The sequence below is a fragment of the Prionailurus bengalensis genome, chromosome C2 (genome assembly GCF_016509475.1).
Source record: "Prionailurus bengalensis isolate Pbe53 chromosome C2, Fcat_Pben_1.1_paternal_pri, whole genome shotgun sequence".
Classification (NCBI taxonomy): Eukaryota; Metazoa; Chordata; class Mammalia; order Carnivora; family Felidae; genus Prionailurus; species Prionailurus bengalensis.
In genome coordinates, this window is record NC_057350.1 from 34,417,129 (window position 1) to 34,440,583 (window position 23,455).

The window sequence follows — 23,455 nt, forward strand, 5'->3', positions numbered from 1 at the left end:
TTTTGAGACAGAGAGAGACAGAGCATGAACGGGGGAGGGGCAGAGAGAGAGGGAGACACAGAATCGGAAACAGGCCAGGCTCTGAGCCCAGAGCCGGTCGCGGGGCTCGAACTCACAGACCGTGAGATCATGACCTGAGCTGAAGTCGGACGTTTAATTGACTGAGCCACCCAGGCGCCCCTAGAAAAGTATAATTTTTAAAATGACAGGTTTATCAGGCATCTAGTAGGATTGCTAAATTTATAATTTAAAGGCAAATCACAACTTTAAAATAGGTTAAAAATACTCCAATAAGCCAAAATGATTTCTAACAATGTATTAAAGTTAAACTGGGATATCATCTAGAAGGTAAGATAATCTTGCTAAAAGTATGTTTTAAAAATAAAAGTTGTACAAAGAAGAAAAATCCTTAGATGTTTTCCAATATAAGTTTATAAGGGGCTTAGCAAAGAAATAAAATAAAATAATAAAATAAGATAAAATAAAATAATAAAATGGAAGCCCCTAGTACTGCTAAATTAAAATAAAAAGCAACTCTCCTAAAAGTAAAAATTATTAGCAATATTAATAAAAGATGTTTATGCTTTAGGAGAAATATGTACAGAAAATTTTATTAAGATCAAAGAATGTTTTATTAAGATAAAAGGATGTTTGGGGTTATTTTACATTTGTTTCTAACAGCAGGTCATATATCCATTAATTTGTTCTCTGACTCATGAATTCAATATACATTTATCAACACAATCTAGTGCCAGGTATTTCTAGATGATAAGGTCACAGAGGTAGAAAACTAAATTCATACCTTCAACAACTCATAGCCTAGTATGTAATAGAATCCGAGATGGGGATAAAAATAGTTTTAAAATATTCTAATAGGTATATCAGAAATTAGAACCATTCCAGCATCAGCAGAGGAGATAACTTTTGAAATTCAAAGTTTGATAATTGTTCTTATACTCGTAACTCTTTGCATATTGAAAATATGATTGAGGGGCGCCTGGGTGGCGCAGTCGGTTAAGCGTCCGACTTCAGCCAGGTCACGATCTCGCGGTCCATGAGTTCGAGCCCCGCGTCGGGCTCTGGGCTAATGGCTCAGAGCCTGGAGCCTGTTTCCGATTCTGTGTCTCCCTCTCTCTCTACCCCTCCCCTGTTCATGCTCTGTCTCTCTCTGTCCCAAAAATAAATAAAACGTTGGAAAAAAAATTAAAAAAAAAAAGAAAATATGATTGAAAAGGATGCATCTCCCTGTGAAAGCACCAAACAATTGTATAGATCTCTATTGAAATTTCTTCTTCATGCAATATGTTTGTCTGCATCGGAAATATATGTGGAAGTAGACTGTAGATAGCATAAGAAAATTTCTCAAAACTCTTCTTTCCTAAAGTTACAAATCTCATACTCAGCAACTTGCTTCCATCTGGCTTCTCCTCTCCTCCCTCTTCCCCTACTCTAAATAAACCTGCTTTGTGGTCATCCAATCACTTTATTCTGTAGATAATTTAGATTTGTTATTTTCTCATTTTTACCTCTTCTCTGATGAGAAAAAGAAAAGAAAAATCCATACTTGAAGAAGTTTGGGTTGAGGTGAGAGAGGGTGAGACCTAAAGAATTTATATATAGATACTTTGTCTCTTCACATGTTGTTTTATTGGTAGACATAGGTTAGTTTAGGAAGTGATATTTAAAAGCTCCAACATAGCTTGTATGTCTAATTTGTCCTGATACTGTTGTGTTACTGTAAAAAATCCTGTGTAGGGGTGCCTGAGTGGCTGAGTGGGCTGAACATTGAACGCTTGATTCCAGTTCAGGTCATGATCCCAGGGTCTTGGGATCAAGCCCCGCCTAGGGCTCTGAGCTGAGTGTGGAGCCTCCTTGCAATTCTCTCTCTCCTTCTGACCCTCTCCTGCCTTCATGAATACTTTCTCTTCCTATAAAATTAAAAAAGAAAAACTCCTGGGCCAGCCATCATCATCACAGTTCTAGGGTCCAATTCACCAACGCAGAGCTGTCACAATTTATAGGAAAGATGGTCAGACCAAAGATTTTGATCATCATCAGGGAGCTAACCACCCTTTCTCTCAGCTTGGAAAGGAAGATGAGAATGGAGCTATTGTACTTCCTCTGAAGCTTCATTTGCAGTTAAGCACAGCTTTATTATTTATGCTTCTTTGGGGATGCTTCCTCGAAGTGTCAAAGCCGTAACACAGGTACCTAATTTCTGCAAGAATATCCAAAATCCTTAGCATATACCATCTTTCCTTCTTCAACAAAATCCATTCTAATCAATCTATTTCATACCACCATTCTCCTCACCACTAAATGATGTGCTCTTTATTGCTACTTGATTTGTATTGTGTTTCCCTGGCTTACAAAGCCCTTCATACTCATCCACTTCATATAGTTATCTTAAATGTAGCACTTGCTATATCGTAATTTAATTAAATATAATTATTTGCAATTTGTCTCCTCCCTGGTGTATGAGTTCCTTTTGTATTCTGCTTCTCTAGAAAGTACTTCACCCTCCCTTGTGACATGAAAGAATCCTTGTCATTGAAGAGTATCTCAAAATGCCTTTTACCTCCAACTTTATTTAAAGACTTTCTAGTACCCTTAGCCTGGCCTCCCATGTTTATAATAATGGTGCTATGCAGTATAGGGTCTAAAACTGTCTACTATTCTGCAGTACTAATTATTCCTGGCTAGTCATTCCCTTAGGAAAATATAATAATTAATAATGGTGACTGGAGAGCCTGATTCCCAGCATACACATTGGCAGACACATTTTCCATAATTATTTCTAATTACCCAATTAATTAAATAGTAAAGGCATAAACTTTTATTTCTTCAGAGTCCTGAAAAATAGTATATCTCAAGACTGATTCTTTTCTCTTCCTCACTGCAAGCATTGTTTTGCTCCATTTCAGATTCAACCTAATCTGCTGGGTTTTATCATCGTGGTAGTCTGAAAAAATGGCCACCCCCAAAAGATACATCAAATCCCTGGAATCTATGAACATTACTTTATTTGGAAGAAAGGTCTGTTCAGATGTGGTCAAGTCAAGAATCTTGAGATGAGGTAACTCTTAACTACTCAAGAGGGCCCTAAATCCAATGGCAAGAGTACTTATAACAGAAACACAGAGGAGGATTTAAGACAGAAGAGGAAGGGGATACAGAAGTAAGGCAATGTGAAAACAGAGAGAATAAGAGAGTGATGCAGTCTCTAGGTATGTTCACAGCCTCCAGAAGCTGGAAGCGCTTCCAGCTTCTGGAGGGATCTTGGCCTTGCTGACATCCTGTTGTGAGAGAATACATTTGTTGGTCTATGCCACCAAGTCAGTGATCATCTGTTACAGCAGCCACTGGAAACTAATATACTATTGAAAGTTACAACTTAAAAAAAAATAAAAACTTACAACCTTCAGCCTCCCCTCCCCCCCCACACACACACTTTATCACTTTCCTGTTTTGTGTTTCTTCATGGCATTCACCACATTCTAAAATACATATTCTAATATATTTGACTCATCTATCTTATTCACCTTCTGTCTCTCTATCTAGTATATAATGAAGTTACAGGTAAGCATTTTCCTTAAGGAAATTCTGTGGTCAAATTATAGTAATGCCAAAAGACATATTATACTTCCCAAATAATAAAAAGAACAGGCAATTCTTACATTGGCTTGCTTTCATGTAAGTGAGGTGCCATAATTTCATTATTAGGTCCTAATCCCACCAAAAGTCCGTCTTTCAAATAATACACTTAACATTAGTGAGAACAAATAGAACAAACTGAAAGGAAGATTTTTCAGTTGGTAAGGGAAACGAATAGTTATATGGGAAAGAAGAATGCAAAAGTGATATTTAGAATCTAAGTTACTCAGCTTACTACTGTCAAATTTGGTATTTCATGTAATGGAAAGAGACATAAGCTGTTGTGGCTTTCAATTGGGAATGATCTACCAAAAATCCCCTAATGAGGCAAGAAAACACAAAATATAGTAACAAGTATATCATACAATGATAAAGAGAGTTCAGGCTTAAAGAATTTTATTGATTAATAACAGAAATATATTCTATTTATGTAAGCTACCCAATTAAACAATATGAGATATTAATGATACAAAATAAAAACATTTAGAAGAATACTTGATGGACTTAAGTTTTATGTACCTATGTAAGAACTGTAGTGCACTTTGTGAAAACTCTCTATGCTGCTTACTGAAAATACAATGTAAAATATCTTTCTATCTAATCAGAATAATTCTATTTATTAAGAAGTGGAAATAAAAAGAAACAAATTGTTTAATGTATGGAAATAAAGAAATATAACTTAAGATATAGCAGTGATGAGTATTATAAAATGTACAGTACAATGTTATTTTTAGCTGTTGATATTATAATCTTATATCACTCATATAAGGGAGCCAATAAAAAAGGAGAAAATATTACTTTATAATTTGTTATTATGTATGTCCTCAAAGAAGTGCAATGATGAATATCATCCTCAAAATGATCAATAAAATATGGGTATTTAAAAAGAAATCTAGATCACCACACACATACACACACACTAACATTCATCTAAATTTAAGGGGAGCCTGAGTGGCTCAGTCAGTAGGCATCCAACTTCAGCTCAGGTCATGATCTCAGGGTTTGTGAGTTGGAGCCCTGCTTGGGGCTTTGGGCTGACAGCTCAGAGCTCAGAGCCTGGAGCCTGCTTCAAATTCTGTCTCCCTCTCTCTCTGCCCCTCCTCTGCTAACACTCTGTCTCTCTCTGTCTCTCAAAAATAAGTAAACATTAAAACATTAAATTTAAATAATATTCAAAACACTACTTATAAAATCCTGTGTGTATGTGAAATAATTAATTGAATATCAATTGTAATATTCAGCAAGCAGTATTATAATCAATATACAGCACAATACATGATAAATAATTGTATACAATTATCTCCCCCAAAAAAGGTAAAATTTTCTGTTTCACCCATTATTACTCTAGAAACTTTTGAAACTTTATTAAGGCAGGAATAAGTGTGAGGTATATGTGTGACACATACACACATACCCTTCCAGTTGATATTAAAGGCACTTGAAAGATTTTTGTTATTTTCAATACATTTCTGGCTTTATAGTTTTAAATCTAGGACAGTTGAACAAGTACTATAATATCCCCTACCACTTTTAAAGAATCATAAGTGCAAATGAATTCTTGGTAAACTCCACATTATCATGTTAAAATCCAACTTCATTTTTATCTTTTATTACAAAGGAAATGTAGATTTATATTCCAAGATTCACTGAAGCCATCAGCCTATTTTTAGATTTTCTAATCAAAACTAATACATTGATAAAGCGTGTCCCTCACAAAATAAGAGTTACTGCTGCAAATTCTACTGTTCGAGATATTTGATTTCATGAATATGTATGACTCATCAAAACTTTAACATGTACATTTCAAGGCATTTATCTGAAACTCTACAGAAACTGATAACAAAAGGGTATAGAATAATACTGATTTTTTAAAGAAGATATTTGAAACTATTATAACATGGTAACAATTCCATGAATAAAACTATGTAGACCTTATGAATAACAAAATAAGCCACTATTTGTAATTGGATACTTATGCCAAAGTTTCATTCATAGGATAAAATTTATTTAGCTGTAATAAACATGTAAATGTAATATGTTCATTACTTTCTAATATCTGTTAGCCATTGTTAAAGATCTAAAAAGGCTTGAGTGATTATTATACAACACAGCTGTCTATAGCTTGGGCTTCTAGCTTACAGATTGACATACCTACCATATACTTCCATTGAAACACTTAATTGAATTTAAAGTCAAGATAAGTGAACCCACCATGTTCCCTATAGCTCTAACCTCTTCTTCATCCATATTTATCAATATTTATGGATCACATGCTATTTGCTAGACATTGTTCTAGGTACTTGTGATTCATCATGAACAAAACAGATGCCTTCATCACACAAAAATACCTGCCTTCATAGAATTTACATTCTAGAGATCTATCTACTGCCCCAAACATCTGAATACCAAATGTGATTCTGCTATTATCTCACCCTAGTACCCAGTCAATAACCAAATTCTTTCCATGCTACCATGGAAAAAATTGTCTTAAATAACCCCAATATTCTGTATTTGGCATTACCCAAGTATATGCTAGAATAACTTTTGTCCATAACTATTGGTATCTCTCCTAACTTTTCTTTCAGCTGTCTTCCTTCCTTTCACTCACTCTCCACATATCAAAAGATATTTTTTAAAAGAACTAAACCTGTTGCTCACCTGCATAAATTCTTCAATGTAATGAGAATTCCATTTCTAGCTGAACAAGGAGAGAGTAGGTCTCTTTGCCTGTGAAAACAACAAAGGGAAAAAAATAATGGATTAAAAATGAATATTTCTATATGGAATATCAAAGAATAGTAAATGCAAGACACTCTTGAAGAACTAAATGCAGCAAAAATGAGAAATGCCTCAAAGAACAAAGAGTGATGGTAGCTTTCATTCCAAAGGTAAGCACTTGGTCTGGGCACCAACATGGACTAAGAGAAACCAGATAAATTTTATCAACACTATTGTCAGGTGCAATTGGTTGTAAAGTGGAAAAGCCCCAAATGCAAAAGTAATCATTATTAAAGTCATCATTTCTTCTACTCACTTTTCCATTCTCAGAAATTTGTTGAGACACTTGAGAAAGGTCTGGAAAACAGAGTAAATTCATACCACTCCATATATCATGTGGTGCTTGGATTCCAGGTCCCTACTCTCATAAAATACATTTGGTAAACCAAAACCATCTAAAACTATGGTCCCATTATACTGCCAACTCAAATACTGACAGCATCAGAACAATCAGAACCACAGTGGTAGCAACACCAGAGACTCGGCATGGAGTGTTGGTAAATAAACGCAAATCTAATTCAAGATGTAGTCTGGAAACAGTTGAAATCAATTCTTGGAAGAATCTGAAAAATCGATTTCTTATCATAATTGCTGCATGGAAGAAATAGCTTACACTTTTGGAGTTAAAGGTGGTGGTAAAATCTGCTTCAAGATTTACTGGATTTTTATCAAAATTTTCAGAGTATATATTTTTTTAAAGATATGGTGTACATATACAAAGAAGCAAGAAATAATATTCACAATTTTTAAAATTCTAATAGAAGTGGATCTACAAATGAACCTTTTATTGGTCATAGGAAAGACTTCAATACATTCATTACACATATGTTTAAGAAATTTATATAATTGGTTAAGAATTGGAAAAAGAGAAATGCAACTTCCAAGGAAAATAAAAAGTAAATTCTAGAACAGCAACAACAAAATTTTGAAACATCAAATATATTGAGTTGGCACTTCAGAAGGATCATTGAACATGCAGACAGTGCTCAGAAAGAAACATAGTTTGAGATGATTAGTGATCTAATTTTCAGGCTTAAGGAGAGAGGAAAAGGTGAGCAAATTAAAATCAAAGTAAATAGGAGTAAATAAAATAATGGTAATAAAAGTAGATATCAATTAAATAAGTAACAGTCAAACAATGGCGAAAAACAACAGGGAAACTAATGAGCTCCTAGGGAGACTAGACACTATCAATATCATAGGCACATAACTTCAGACTTTACACACCGTAAAAGGATAATGATGGAATATTATGAACAACTTGAGATCAATAGGTTTAATAACTTAAATGAGACAGACACATTCTCATAAAAGTAAAGCTCAAAAAAACTTGACTACACACCAAGGAGCCCATAAGAGGAAGTGTGAATCAGAAATGGTGACCAAACTCTGACTGCAGTCCTTTTGCAGAGCTAGGAGCCCTCATACACAATGACCTCTGACACAGACCAGGAGCCATGTTGCCTTCTCATTACAAGGTTGGCTTGTTACGTTTTTGCAGATACATAATCTAATTTAAAAAAATGGCTGTCTTTTGCTGCTATGTGGTATAATCCATACAGAGCTCTTGTACCCCTGTGGATGTCACAATGGAGAAACATCCAAATCATAGAAGCTGTGACAGACATTTTTTTTTAATTGCTGAAACTTTATGAAACAGTATTCTCAAAAAAAATAAATCTGAAACAAAATCTTAATAATCCTTTTTTTATCTAAGAAATCAAATGCGTAGTTTCCTCCCCATGCTCCTACATGTATAGTATGACGTTTCTATCAGCACAAGAGGAGTAATCAAGCTTTCTTACCATCTCTCCCAGAGTGAGACGAAAGAAGGAGTGTTGGGCTTAAAAGCTGCCCACTGCCAAATATCAACAATGGATTCAGATTTTTTCTTATAGCCATTTACAAAACACATCTTTTTTTTAAAGTTTTTATTTACATTCCAGTTACTTAACATACAGTGCAATATTAGTTTCAGGAGCACAATTCAGCAATTCAACACTTTCATTCAGCACCAGGTGCTCATCACAAGTGCCCTCCTTAATCCCCATCGCCTATTTTACCCATCACCCCCCCCCCATTCACCCTTCCCTCTGGTAACAGTTTATTCTCTATAGATAAGAGTATATTTCTTGGTTTGCCTCTCTCTCTCTCTCTCTCTCTCTCTCTCTCTCTCTCTCTTCTCCCTCCCCCCCATGTTTGTTTGTTTGTTTTATTTTTTTTTTAATTTTTTTTCAACGTTTTTTTATTTATTTTTGGGACAGAGAGAGACAGAGCATGAACGGGGGAGGGGCAGAGAGAGAGGGAGACACAGAATCTGAAACAGGCTCCAGGCCCTGAGCCATCAGCCCAGAGCCTGACGCGAGGCTCGAACTCACGGACCACGAGATCGTGACCTGGCTGAAGTCGGACGCTTAACCGACTGCGCCACCCAGGCGCCCCTGTTTGTTTGTTTTAACACTCACATCTTTTATTTAACTTAATGGTGAATCTTTGAATGCTCTCCCTAAGATTGGGTGGGAACAACTTATGCAATATTTTATTTGAACACATTACTAGTGGAATGTTGTAAGAAAAATAAATTATAAATATAAATATCAGAAAGGAAGCTTTCAGAGATACTGCATGTGTTTAATAACTTAATCTAGTTGGTGGGTATACACACATGTAAAAATCTTTAAGCTATATACCTATGGTTTGAGTATTTTCTTATCTATAAGTTATTCCTTTGAGAAATAAAATAAAACTAAGACATTCAAAAAAAAGCAAATAATTAGAATTTACCATGTAATGAATTCTAAAATTTTAGTATGTTTGAAGAGCTGTTACAATCTAGACCCTGGTTACAATCACTCAAATTCTCAATTTTTTTTTCATGTCTAGCCACTATCTGCCTCATATTCTCTGTTATATGAGAAAAAAAATAAAATATTTTAAATTCCCAGCATTATATTTTCTATCATACATAAATCATCATATTACCCTCTCTCCCTTTAAGCTTTCATATACTCAGACTTTCACTTTAAACTCTATCCCTTCATCCTTCATCTAACTTCTATATATATATTTAATATCTCAATGAATTGTCTATGACTTTATTTATACCTGAAGTGATCAAAAGCATACATAATTTAAGAAATATTGCCATCTCTTCTGTTAGCTATTATCTAAAGCGTATTTTTCAGACTTGATGTTCATACAAACATAGGATAAACATGTATTTATATATTTATGTTATAATAATAGTCCCTGTAGTAATCTTTGAGAGATATTATCTCCCTAGATTTGGAGTATCAGTAAACCCAGGACACCCATGTATGGTTATATAGGTTGTACATTGCACAAACCTAAAAGTGCTATTTATTAGAGGTTAGCTCACAGTCTGCACAAACCTAAGTGGCATTTTTAAGTATACCATGAAATTGTTAAAACCAAAGAAGATACAAAAAAAAGTGATATTTCTCTTCATTCAATAAAGAGCTAGCAAGTTTGGACAACACAAAATATAGCCATAATATTCAAAAACAATAAAGTGTTCTGTAATGTACTTGGAAAAACAAAAATTGCATATGATTATGTTATTGCTTTCTTTTAATTAAAGGTGAATCCTTTCTTTGAAAAAAGTCAGATCTATGATTATATGACTTTTCTTCTCAAAGAGTGGTTTATATTATTTGATTTCTTAAGAGTAGAGATAATAAATTTCACTGTCCTAATCAAAATGTAAAACATGTGAAGGCAATAAAAGATCTGGAGTCATTCTTATAAAAAAAAAAGAGTTAAAGAGCTAAAATGACAGCATGATGAAGAAGAAACTTTGGAGAATAAAAGTTTGTTTTATGTCCTGGTACACTTCATCATAACTTATTATATTATACTTTCCTTCTATAGAGACCTACAAAACTCACAAAATGGATTTTTGTGTTTGCAATCCTTGTTAAAAATCTGTGAAATTCCTGAGTCCTAGGCCTATGTAAATGGAGGGAGGTAGGTGAGAAACGGAGTCTGTATATTTGGATATATTGACATATGAAGAGCTGCCATTATTTGATTGGTATGGGAGAATATACATTTTAGATATTTGTCAGTATCATTGCTCATTCATTGGGTGTTTCAGTGAGATGTTCTTCCTATTCAATTGCTCCTACAATGACAAAACTCTAGAAGAAAACACATCTGCTTTCAGACAAAGTCTCTCTCCATACACTTGAAAACTCTTAAGAATCCTATTATCTTTCTATTATCATACAGTTGGAAGTATTCCCACTTGAAACAGGACTTATTGAATATATGGGGTATGAGAAAGTGGAAAGTATCCACTGACATCCATTAGTTGCTTGATATATCAGCTAGAACTTGGAGTTGGCCTGGTACTCAAAAGTATGCATTATTGAAGATTAGAGAAGAAATAAATGAGATATAAACTAAAATAAAACAACAACAACAACAACCCCCCCCCCAAAAAAAAAAAAAACAAGAACACAAGCAGTAGAACAGATCAATGAAACCAGGAGCTGAGTCTTTGAAATAAATCAATAAAATTAATAAACCTTTAGTCAGAATTATCAAGAAAAAAGATAAGAACTCAAATAAAATCACAAGTGAGAGAGGAAAATAACAACCAATACCAAAGAAATGCAAACAATTATAGGAGAATACTATGAAAAAAATATATGTCAACAAGTTGGATAACCTAGGAGAAATGGACAATTCCTAGAAACATATAACCTACCAAAAGTCAAGCAGGAAGAAATAGAAAATTTGAATCAACCAATTACTAGCAAAGAGATTGGATCAGTAATCAAAAAACTCTCAACAAATAAAAGTCCAGGACCAGATGTCTTCACAGGTAAATTCTACCAAACTTTTAAGGAAGAGTTCTTCTCAAACTTTTCCAAAAAGTAGAAAAGGAAGTAAAACTTCCAAATCCATTCTATGAGGCCAGAATTACTCTGATACTAAACTAGATAAAGATATCACAGAAAAAAATAGAACTATAGACCAATATCTCTTGTGAACATAAATGCAAAATCCTCAACAAAATACTAGGAAACTAAATCCAACAATAAAGAAAGGATAAGAACTATATGGTCCTTTCAATAGACACAGAAAAAGCATTTGACAAAGTATGACATCCATTCATGGAAAAAAAAAACCCTCAACAAAGTAGGTTTAGAGGGAACATACCTCAACATAATAAAGGTTATATGTGAAAAACACACTGCTAAGATTGCCCTTAATGGGGAAAAACTGAGAACTCTTCCTCAAGGTCAGGAACAAGACAAGGATGTCCACTCTCACCACTTTTATTTAACATAGTACTGGAAGTCCTAACCACAGCAATCAGACAACACAAATATATAAAGTGCATACAAATTCGCAAGGAAGTAGTAAAATCTTCACTACTTGCAGATGAAATAATAGTATACATAAAAAACCCAAAAGACCCCACCAAAAAACTTCTAGAACTTATAAACAAATTCAATAAAGCTGCAAGATACAAAATCAACATACAGAAATCTGTTGCATTTCTGTACACCAATGATGAAGCAGGAAAAGAGAAATTAAGATAAGATTCCCATTTACAGTTACACTAAAAACAATTAGATGCCTTGGAATAAACCTACCCAAAGAGGTGAAAGTCCTATACTCTGAAAACTAAAGCATTGACAAAAGAAATTGAAGATAACACAAAGACATGGAAAGCAAACCATGCTCATGGATTGGAAGAACAAATATTGTTAAATGTCTATACTACCCAAAGAATCTACACATTTGATGCAATCGCTGTCAAAATACCAACATCATTTTCACAGAACTAGATCAAACAATCCTAAATTCATATGAAACCATAAGAGATCCTGAACAGGTAAAGCAATCTTGAAAAAGAAAAGCAACCCTAGAGGTATCACAATTCCAGACTTCAAGTTATATTACAAGGCTGGAGTAATCAAACAGAATGATACTGGCACAAAAACAGATATGTAGATATGTAGATCAATAGAACAGAATTTAAAAAATACAGAAATAAAGGCACAATTACATATATGGTCAACTAATCTTCAACAAATCAGGAAAGAATATCCAATGAGACAAAGACAGTCTCTCCAATAAATGGTGTTGGGAAAACTGGACAGAAACATGCAGAAGAATGAAACTGGACTGCTTTCCTACACCATACAAAAAAATAAATTCAAAATGCATTAAAGACCAAAGTGTGAGACCTGAAACCATAAAAATCTTAGAAGAGAGCACAGGCAGTACCTTTTCCAGCATCAGCCTTAGCAACTTTTTGCTAGATATGTCATCTGATGCAAGGGAAGCAAATGCAAAAATAAACTATTGGGACTTCATCAAAATAAAAAGCTTCTGCACAATGAAGGAAACCATCAACAAAAGGAAAAGGCAACCTACTGAATGGGAGAAGATATTTGCCAATGGCATATCCAATAAAGGGTTGGTATCTAAAACATATAGAGAACTTATGACACTAGACACCAAAAAAAACAAACAAATAATCCAGTAACAATGGCCAGAAAACATGAACAGACATTTCTCCAAAGAAGATATACGGATGGCCAACAGACACACGAAAAGATGATCATCACTTATCATCAGGAAAATGCAAATCAAAACTACAATGAGATATCACCTCCATCTCTCAGAACGCCTAATATCAACAACACAAGAAACAACAAGTGTTGGTGATGATGTGAAGAAAAAGGAGCCCTCTTCCATGGCTGATGGAAATGCAAACTAGTACAGCCACTCTGGACAAATAGTTGAACACAGAACTATACTATGACCCAGCAATTGCCTACTTGGTATTTAACCAAAGAATACAAAAACAGTATTTCAAAGGGATACATGCACCCTTATGTTTACAGCAGTATAATATACACTAGCCAAAAATATGGAAACAGCCCAAGTGACCCTCAATTGACAAATGGATAGAGAAGTTATATATATATATATATATATATATATATATATATATATGTTATATATATATATATATATCTGTTATATCTATATATATCTATATATATCTATATATATCTGTTATATCTATATATATCTATATATATCTATATACATATACATATACATATACATATACATATACATATATCTCTCTTCATGTCTTCTGCCCATAGTTAACTGGATTATTTGTCTGTTTTTGTGTCAATTACACATAAGTGAAATTATATGGTATTTCTCTTTCTCTGACTTACTTGTTTAGCATTATACTCTAGTTCCATCCATGTTGTATATACTATATATACATATACACTAAACAAATAAGTCAGAGAAAGAGAAATACCATATAATTTCACTTATGTGGAATTTAAGAAACAAAATAAACGAGCAAAGGAAAAAAAAAAGGAGAGACACACACAAATCAAGAAACAGATTTTTCAATATAGAGAACAAACTGATGGTTCTCAGGGGGAAAGTGGATGGGGGTATGGGTGAAATAGGTGATGGGGATTAAGTAATGCACTTGTGATGAGCACAGGGTGCTGTATGGAAGTGTTGAATCACTAAATTATACACATGAAACTAATATCACACTGTATGTTAGCCAACTGAAATTAAAATGAACTTTAAAAAAGGCTTTAAGATTAATAGTCACTAAAATGCCTTTTCATTAAAAAAACAAACAAACAGGTTTTAGTGTTCTCCTGTTTGACAAAAACAATTTAAGGCAACATCAACATCAGACAAGAATACTCTAACTGTGATGGATGATGACAAAGAAACAAATCATGAACATTGTCCAGGATGCAAAAGTGACCAGCCATCTCCCTCTACCTGCATAATAAGAATAACTATTGCCTCTTTACTAATGACAACATTAGCCTCATTCTAGTCCTGTTTCTTTTAGGTAAGATTTATGAACATACACAATGTTGCTCAAACCAGAGCCAATTTTTGCTTTCTTAATCTAAAATTACTTAACACGAACTTAAATCATGTAATAAGTAGCTTCTAACACACTATTACTGAAATGTCCCTATCGTTTTCTCTGGGGTGTTTGGTTTTTCATTGCAACAAGCAATAAATCAAATTTGTTCAGCTATTGGAGTATTCTTGGCCATCTTTGGCCGAGGGACATAGAAAGGTCTGAGGGGAGCTCTATGGAATCTTTAAAATAGTTTCTGAAATTCTATCAACTGTTGTTGAAACTTCCCATTTCTTTCTTTCTTTCCAATATACATTGCTAAATTTAAAAAAAAATAATGTTTATTTACTTTTGAGAGAGAGTGACACACACAGAGTGTGAGTCGGGGAGGGGAAGAGAGAGAGAGAGGTAGACACAGAATCTGAAACAGGTTCCAGGCTCTGAGCTGTCAGTATAGACAGAGACAGAGACAGAGACAGAGCACAAAGTGGGGAGGGGCAGAGAGAGAAGGAGACACAGAATCCGAAGCAGGCTCAGGCTCTGAGCTTTCAGCACAGAGCCCTACGCAGGGCTTGAACTGACAAACCATGAGATCATGACCTGAGCTGAAGTCAGACGCTCAACCGACTGAGCCACCCAGGAGCCCCTCTTTTCATATCTTAATACTATGAACAGATGTATGTGTGCGAAATATACATGCAAATGAAATTCTATACTTTGTAATATATAAGTAACCTTTTTATTGAATGAGTTGAACTCAGTGGGATTCAGAGAAAACAAATAAAAATGCATTCTTCTAATTCTTTTAAAGCTGTCCTCTTAATCACAGTCTGCATGATTGTTCATTGTTCTTCTCTGCCTACATAAGAAATTTTAGACAAGGCCAACTTTTCCTGGATACATTTAGGTTTTTTTTTTTTTTTTTAATCTTGTCGCTTTCATTCACAACAACAGTCTCAATTAAATAATAAAATATCCAGCTAATATAAAGCTTCTCTCTCATCCAGTATTTTACTGATTTCAACACAGAAGTCAGGACTAGGTAGAGTATTAAGCATGAGTCCTCCTTTCTCCCAGACTTTGGTCTTCTCCTTCTCATCCTCCTTATACTAGGATGTCTGGGATCCTCTAACATTGGACTAGATGTAAGAAGAAAAGGTATATGTTGTCTGGCATTTGTGGAATTGGCACCAGTTCCCTCTCAGGGTGGCACATTGCCCAGTACTGACTCTTTTCTTCCTATTTGGTGAACAGACTTAATAAAAACTAGCAAATGATGGAATAGTACCTCAGGATTGGCAATAATGGAAGCTGTTACCACACCTAAGACTGAACAGTAAAATAAATGTTTACCAAAGCCACAGAAAGAATTATAGCTATAGGAAAAACAGCTATTAGCAGAAGCTGTGATCATCAGTAGAGAAATTCAACCACTACTAGAATAGTGGCAAGGCTTAGAAAGAACCAGGGGAATAAATACCCTAGACTCATTTGACAGATACCCTCTGATCTCCTGCCAGCAAGTCTAATTAACTGAATCCAATCAGAAGCCAGAGGGCAAAGAAACCAGCTAGTGGATTCTGTTATATAGCCTCTCAGGGCACATAGGAAGGCGAAGAATGATGAGAAGTTAATCCAAAGGGACAAATAATGAATATCCAACATATCTCCTCAGGCCAATGAATCTAGCCCCAGTTGATGCAATAAGCCATAAGAAAATCCAACAGAAACAATCAAATATTAAAACTATTATAGAAGTTCAGCAAGCTTTCTGGACACATAATGAGCTTGAAATCAATGATATTTCTTTACCAGCAAAAGCCAAGTAGAAACTATAATAGAAAATAAGGCATCATTCCCACTATCAACACAATGATTAAATATTTGGGAATCAATTCAGTCAAAAAATGCATAAGAACTTTCGAGAGAAAATTTATAACTTCTATTAAAAGACACAAAAGGTTTAAATATATGGAAGATATTCTGTATCCATATGTATATGGCAGCACTTACATTCCTCTCCAATCTAAAAATTCAATGATATTCTAAATCAAGGAGAAATATGCTTTTCAAACCGGACAAACTAATTCTAATACTCACATTGAATATGTTTACATACAAATAGGGTAATTGTGATAAAGAACAAAGATATATGACTCTTCTAGCCAGTTAAAATACATAGTTAGGAAGTTTAGCACAAAACCTGGGTGTAGTACCAGTGAGAAACAGGTAAATAAATAAGTAAATAAATAAACAAATACGATGTGCATGTGAGTACTTGATACACAATAAGATGGCACCACAATCAGAAGAATTAATATTGTTAAAATACCTGTACAATTCAAATCCATCTATAGATTCAGTGTAATCCTTATCAAAATTTCAATGAGATTATTTACAGATAGAAAAAAAATCTTAAAATTCATATAGAATGGTAACATACCCCAAATAGCCAAAGAAATATTGAGAAAGAAAAAGCCAGAAGCATCACACTTCCAGATTTCACACTATACTACACATCTAGAGTAATCAAAACAGTATGTTGCTGGCATAAATACAGATACACAGACCAAAAGAACAGCATAGAGAATTCATAAATAAACCCACATGTACATGGTCAGCAAATATATGACAAAGGAGCCAAGAATATCCAATAAGTAAAATGCAGTCTTTTCAATAAATTATAACAGGAAAACTTTTGCATAAATGAAATTAGACCCCTATCTTATACACCTCACAAAAAACTTACTTGAAAGGGTTAAAGATTTAAATGTAAGACCTGAAACCATAAAACTCCTGTTAGACAATATAGAGAAAACACTACTTGACATTGGTCATGGCAAAAATATTTGCATATGACACTCAAAGCACAAGCAACAAAAGCAATACTCAATGGAATAGGCTACATCAATTTAAAAAAGATTCTGCCTGGCAAAAGAAGCAATCAACAGAATGAAGAGGCAACCTAAAAAAATGGGAGGAATATTTTGCAAGCTATATATCACATAAGGGATTAGTATCCAAAATATATGAGGAACTCAAACAACTTAAAAGCAAATAATAACAATAAGACTAATTTGATTGAAAATTGGCAGAGGACCTGAATAGACATTTTTCAAAGACATACAAATGTCCAACAGATACATGAAAAGATGCTCAATGTTACTAATCAAATGTAAACCATAATGAGACATACCTGTTAGAATGGCTATTATTAAAAAGATAAGAAATAACAAGTGTTAGAGAGGATTTCAGGGAAAGGGAACACTTATGTACTGTTGATAGGAATATAAAATGGTACAGCCACTATGGAAAACACTATAGAGTTTCCTCAAAAAATTAAAAATGAAAACAGAACTACCATATGATCCAGTAATCCCCCTTCTGGGTATACATCTGAAGGAAATGAAGTAACTATCTCAGAGAGATGTCTGCCCTCCCATATTCATTGCAGCATTATTCATACTAGCCAAGATATGGAAGCAACTTAAGTGTCTATCAACAGATGAATGGACAAAGAAAATGTAGCATATGTAACAAGGGAATAGGGGCGCCTGAGTGGCTCAGTCGGTTAGCGACTGACATTAGCTCAGGTCATGATCTCACGGTTCGTGAGTTCCAGCCCCACGTCCGGCTTTGTGCTGACAGCTCAGAACCTGAAGCCTGCTTTGGATTCTGTGTCTCCCTCTCTCTGTGCCCCTCTCCTGCTCACGCTCTATATCTCACTCTCTCTCTTTCTCAAAAATAAACATTAAAAAAAATTTTAATGGAATATTATTTGAACATTAAAAAAAAAAGAAAACTCTGTTATTTGCAACAACATGGATGAAACTTGAGGGCATTATGCTAAGTGAAATAGGTCAGAAAGAAGACAAATACTGCATTTATAGGTGGAATAAAAAACAAAACAAATCAAAACAAAACAACACAAATTCATAGAAACAGCATAGAATGATGGTTGCCAGGGTTGAGGTGTTGGTTAAAAGTTGTAAACTTCCAGTTTTCAGATAAATAATTTCTGGAGGTGCCTGAGTGGCTCAGTTGGTTAAGCATCCAAATCTTGATTTTGGCTCAGGTCATGATCTCACAGTTGTGAGATGGAGCACCTCACCGGGCTCTGCCCTGACAGCACTGATGGAACCTGATTCAGATTCTCTCCCTCTCCCTCTCTCTGCCCTTCTCCCCCCCCCCCTCCCTTGAACTCTCTCTGTCTGTCTCTCTCTCTCCCCCAACCCTCTTTCTCTCAAAAATAACCAAACATTAAAAAAAAACACAAACATTTTTTAAAAAGATAATTTCTGCGTACCTTAAATACAGCATGGTGACTAGAGTTAACAATACTATATTGTATCTGTGTTATATAATTGAAAGTTGAGAACAAATTTTAAATGTTCTCACCAAAAAAAACTGTAATTATGTGAGATGTAAATGTTAACTAAACTTACTGTGATAATTATTTTGCAATAAAATGTGCATCAAATCATGTTGTATACCTTACACTTACACAATGTTGTGTGTCAATTTTATTTCAAAAAAGCTGAGGAAGGAGAACATGGCATCACAAAATCATGGCAAAAGGGTAGACATTTGTTTCATGATACTGCAGGGAAAATTGTCTCTCTATATGTAAAGTTAAATCTGGGTCCCTAACTTACCAATAGATAAACATATCTTCCACATTAAGAAACCGATTACAGAAAAGAAAATATAAAGCTAATTTAGCTACTGAGGAAGATATTTATGATCTTATAGACATCAATATTTAACATATTCAAGCAAAAACCACAAACTGAGAATATAGACTGACCACATCAAAATTAAGGACGATTGGGGCGCCTGAGTGGCGCAGTCGGTTAAGCGTCCGACTTCAGCCAGGTCATGATCTCGCGGTCCCTGAGTTCGAGCCCCGCGTCAGGCTCTGGGCTGATGGCTCGGAGCCTGGAGCCTGTTTCCGATTCTGTGTCTCCCTCTCTCTCTGCCCCTCCCCCGTTCATGCTCTGTCTCTCTCTGTCCCAAAAATAAATAAAAAACGTTGAAAAAAAATTAAAAAAAAAAATTAAGGACGATTTAATAGAGGGCAGTTGGAAGAATATATTTATAACATCTAAAACTGATAAATGGGAGCCTGGGAGGTTCAGTCGATTAAGCAACCGACTTCCACTCAGGTCATGATCTCACAGTCAGTGAGTTCGAGCCCCGCGTCGGGCTCTGTGCTGATAGCTCAGAGTCTGGAGCCTGCTTCAGATTCTGTGTCTCCCTCTCTCTCTGTTCCTCCCCCATTCATTCTCTGTCTTTCTCTGTTTCTCAAAGATAAATAAATGTTTAAAAAAATAAATACATACATACATACAATACAATACAATAAAACTGATAAATGATTTAAAAAGGAAATATACAAATAATTGCAATTTCCCAAGAAAAAGAAAGAAAATTTGATAGGAAAATGAACAAAAGTTTTGAAAAGGCAACTCACAGAATAACCCAAACATCTGACGAGCAAATGTAAAGTTGCTCAAACTTGCTATTAATGAAATAATTACAAATTGTAACAACGAGATAGAATTTCATATTCATCAGAATGCTGAATTCAGAATATGGGTTAATTCCAATTGCTGGCAAGGATGCGGGTAGACAGGAACTTTCACGCCCTGCTGGCAGTGTATACTGCAACAGCCATTCTGGAAAGCCATCTGGGAATATTTAGCAAAATTACGTATGCGTGTTTCCTATGACACAGAAATCTCAGTCTTAGTATATATTCGAAAAAGTACATGCACAAATCAGTGTAGTGATATTTATAGAGAGACTTATCTTAGCACTTTTTACGGTAATAGGAAACATGGGCATCCTAGGTTTCCATTACCAGGGAATTGGTCAGTAAAATGTAGGGGACATGGACCATAAAGCAGCATTAAGATGCAGTGAGCCACATATGCAAATAGCAACAAAGATGGCTGAAAAACAGAGCATTGCACAAGGCAGGAAATTGATCAAGGTCACCACACACACACATCCACATGTGTGTGCACTCACAGATCGACACACAAAAGTAGTTATTTACTACATTGTTTCAATGAGTTGAAATATGATTTTAGGTCAGATATATATGTTTGAAAATAAATATCACAAAATATCTATGGAAGACTTAATCAGCTGTATGTGTGTATACATATATATGCATGTGTGTGTGTGTGTGTGTGTCTGTGTGTGTTTTTAAAAGTTTAAAAAACATGTTTTTAAAAGTCATAGCTAAGGTCATCCTCTTAGTTCAGGCTGCTATAAGAAAGTACTATACTTCTTATACTATAAGAAAGTACTATACAGAATGGGACGTTTATAAAAAACAGAGATTTATTTCTCACAGTTCTGGAGTCTAGATGTCCAAGATCAGGGTGCCAGCACCCTGGATAGCTCAGTCAGCTAAGCGTCCGACTCTTGATTTCAATTCAGGTCGTGATCTCAAGGTTAGTGAAATGGAGCCCACTGTTGGGCTCTGCACTGAGCATAGCACCTGTTTAGGATTCTCTCTCTCACTGTCTCTCTGCCCCACCCCGCTCACGTGCTTGCATGCTCACGCTCTCTTTCTCTCTCTCAAGATAAATAAACCTTAAAAAAAAAAAAGAAAAGAAAAGAAAAGAAAAAGAAAAGAACAAGACGATTCCCTGGAATCCTTTTTACAAAGGTTCTGTTCCCATTCATGAGGGCTCCACCCTCAGACTTAATTACTTCCCAAAGGCACCACCTCCTAATACCATCCCATTGGCGATTAGGATTCCAACATATGAATTTGGGGGAGCAAGGATACAAACATTCATTCCACTGCATCATCACAATAGAGAAGGATTTTAAACAAAACATTTTTATCTATCTTCATGATTCAATTATAAAATGGCAGGATTTAAGTTTTCTGACATTAAAATATTAGAAAAGGAAGCTTGGAATATTTCCTTAATTACAACTATAGTGATTGCATGGTTCTGATACTTATTTGGGGAGGACTATTGAAAAAAATGCAGAGAACTGCTTCATAGCCAAGTAGTGACAGTATCAATTATCCTTCACATGAGTTAAATTCTTCTCTGTGCCTTCTGTGAATTTGCAGATTAAAGCTGGAGTCAGAAGAGTGTTCTGAGAACACATAAGGGACAGTAAAATGAATTTTGCCCTTAAAATTTTTGATGGAAAAAAAAAGGAAATTTAATCAGCCACTTTACATTTACATTATTGATTACCAGCAGGATTTTGACTGTCATGGGTAAATGTCAGGAACACTAATTAGATTATTTCACAATTTGTGTGGAAATTAACAGCAGACATTATTGCATAGAAAATGCAAACTCAGAAGAAAGCAGTTTTGTTCTTTTAAGTCTTTTCTTTCCTCATAAGGCTGCTTTCTTTTCCTATATCTTTTATATCCGTAGGATGATGGGATCAAACTGGGCATCGCTCAGAATATAGATTGGTGCTCGGATGTTCTGTAAGTTTAAGTATGCAGACGGTGTGATTCTTATCCCTGATATACCAAGGGTCTGCATAGCCACGTGGAAAGATTAATTACGGCTCACATCAATTTTGGCCTCTAGATGTCATGTAAAGAACATAACATCAGAGAGGAAGCTGCAGAATTTTGATTATAGCTTTCTGAAGGCTGTATGAGTGGGAGTAGGAGGAAAAAGGGACTCTTGTATTCCTTTACAGGGTGTGCATTCTTTTACTTGGCAGTCAAAGGCAGGTAGGCTGAAAATCAGGTTTTGGAAGTGCTGCTAGGAAATGTTACTTCAATTAGTCAACTGGTGGGATTAAAAGAAGAGAGCTGAGGATTTCTAAGAGGCCTGCTCCCTATGACCTATCTCTAAGACTGAAAGTGATATTGTTGATAGCATTCAGAATATTCAAGACAATGCAGCAATTAATCCTCTATTGTGTGTTTAAGAGAAAAAACAGAAAGCAACAAGAACTGGCATTTCTGGGCCCTTTAATGATCCTTCCCTGAAAACCGAATAAATAGGAAGGCAGCAGATTTGAATGAACCTTAATTAAATTATTATATATGTTTAATTGCAGTATTTTAGTATGACACCAGACAAATGATTTGTGCTTCATTTTTGTGCAGGCTGCCTCACAGCAGGAAAATAAAATGTTTCAGCCTGTTTCACAAAACTGAGCAACAAGGGAACTAGATGAATCACAGAAAAAATCCATCACAAAAATTGTATAATACGGATTAGAAAAGAAGACCATATCTGTTCGTCCCTATGTTTCTTACAATCTTCAGTTAATTCATCACAGTGGAGCTCCCTGGATATTTAAGGACAATGGGAAATGTCCACAAGCCCTCCTCTTATTTCCATTTGCAGCCCTCGAGTGCAGTGGGCTGCAAACAAGAAGCCATTTAAATGCCTCCCGAGGAGAACAGATATGCTGCAAGTAGGCAAGCTTGCTGTAAGACGAGCAAGGAAACACAAAGCAGACACAGTGAGGATAGGGAAATCATGCAGAAGAACCAAAAGGAAGGGAGAGGGGCAGAATATAAGAAAATGAGAATCTGCTTAAACCCATGTATGGTAATAAGCTCAGACACTGGAAAAACTTCACAGCTGAAAGTGAAACAGCACATCTGATTTCAGAAGCAGAACAGTGGAATAATGAATAGTGTTGAACCTTGTGGTCCTTAAAACTAGGTTCAGATTCATCCCCAGGAAAACTCCAGTGATTGAAAAAGTACTGGATTCCCCTTGAGTAGCTAACATTGAATTTCTTCTTTTTGCTCGGAGCTGCCAAAATAGAAGAATCAACTCAGAGTAATTGCTGGACTTGGTCTCATAATTATAGGTCTTGTTTGTGCATCTGAATTAAGCAACTTTTTGTCAAAGAAAGTTTCACTGAGTGCATGACAAAGGACATTATTATTATTTATAAAATTAAATTATGCTTTTATTCTAAAAGAAAAACCACAGCATTTTCAAATCATTGTAGTACTAATCTCAAGAATTTCTTAAGCCAGAAGCCAAATATTCTTGATCATCAATATCACCACTGATTATTTTGAAGTTTTCCTACAGAAGAAACCATTTTAAAAGAGGTTACTGGGACCAGATCAAAGAGTTATTAGCATCT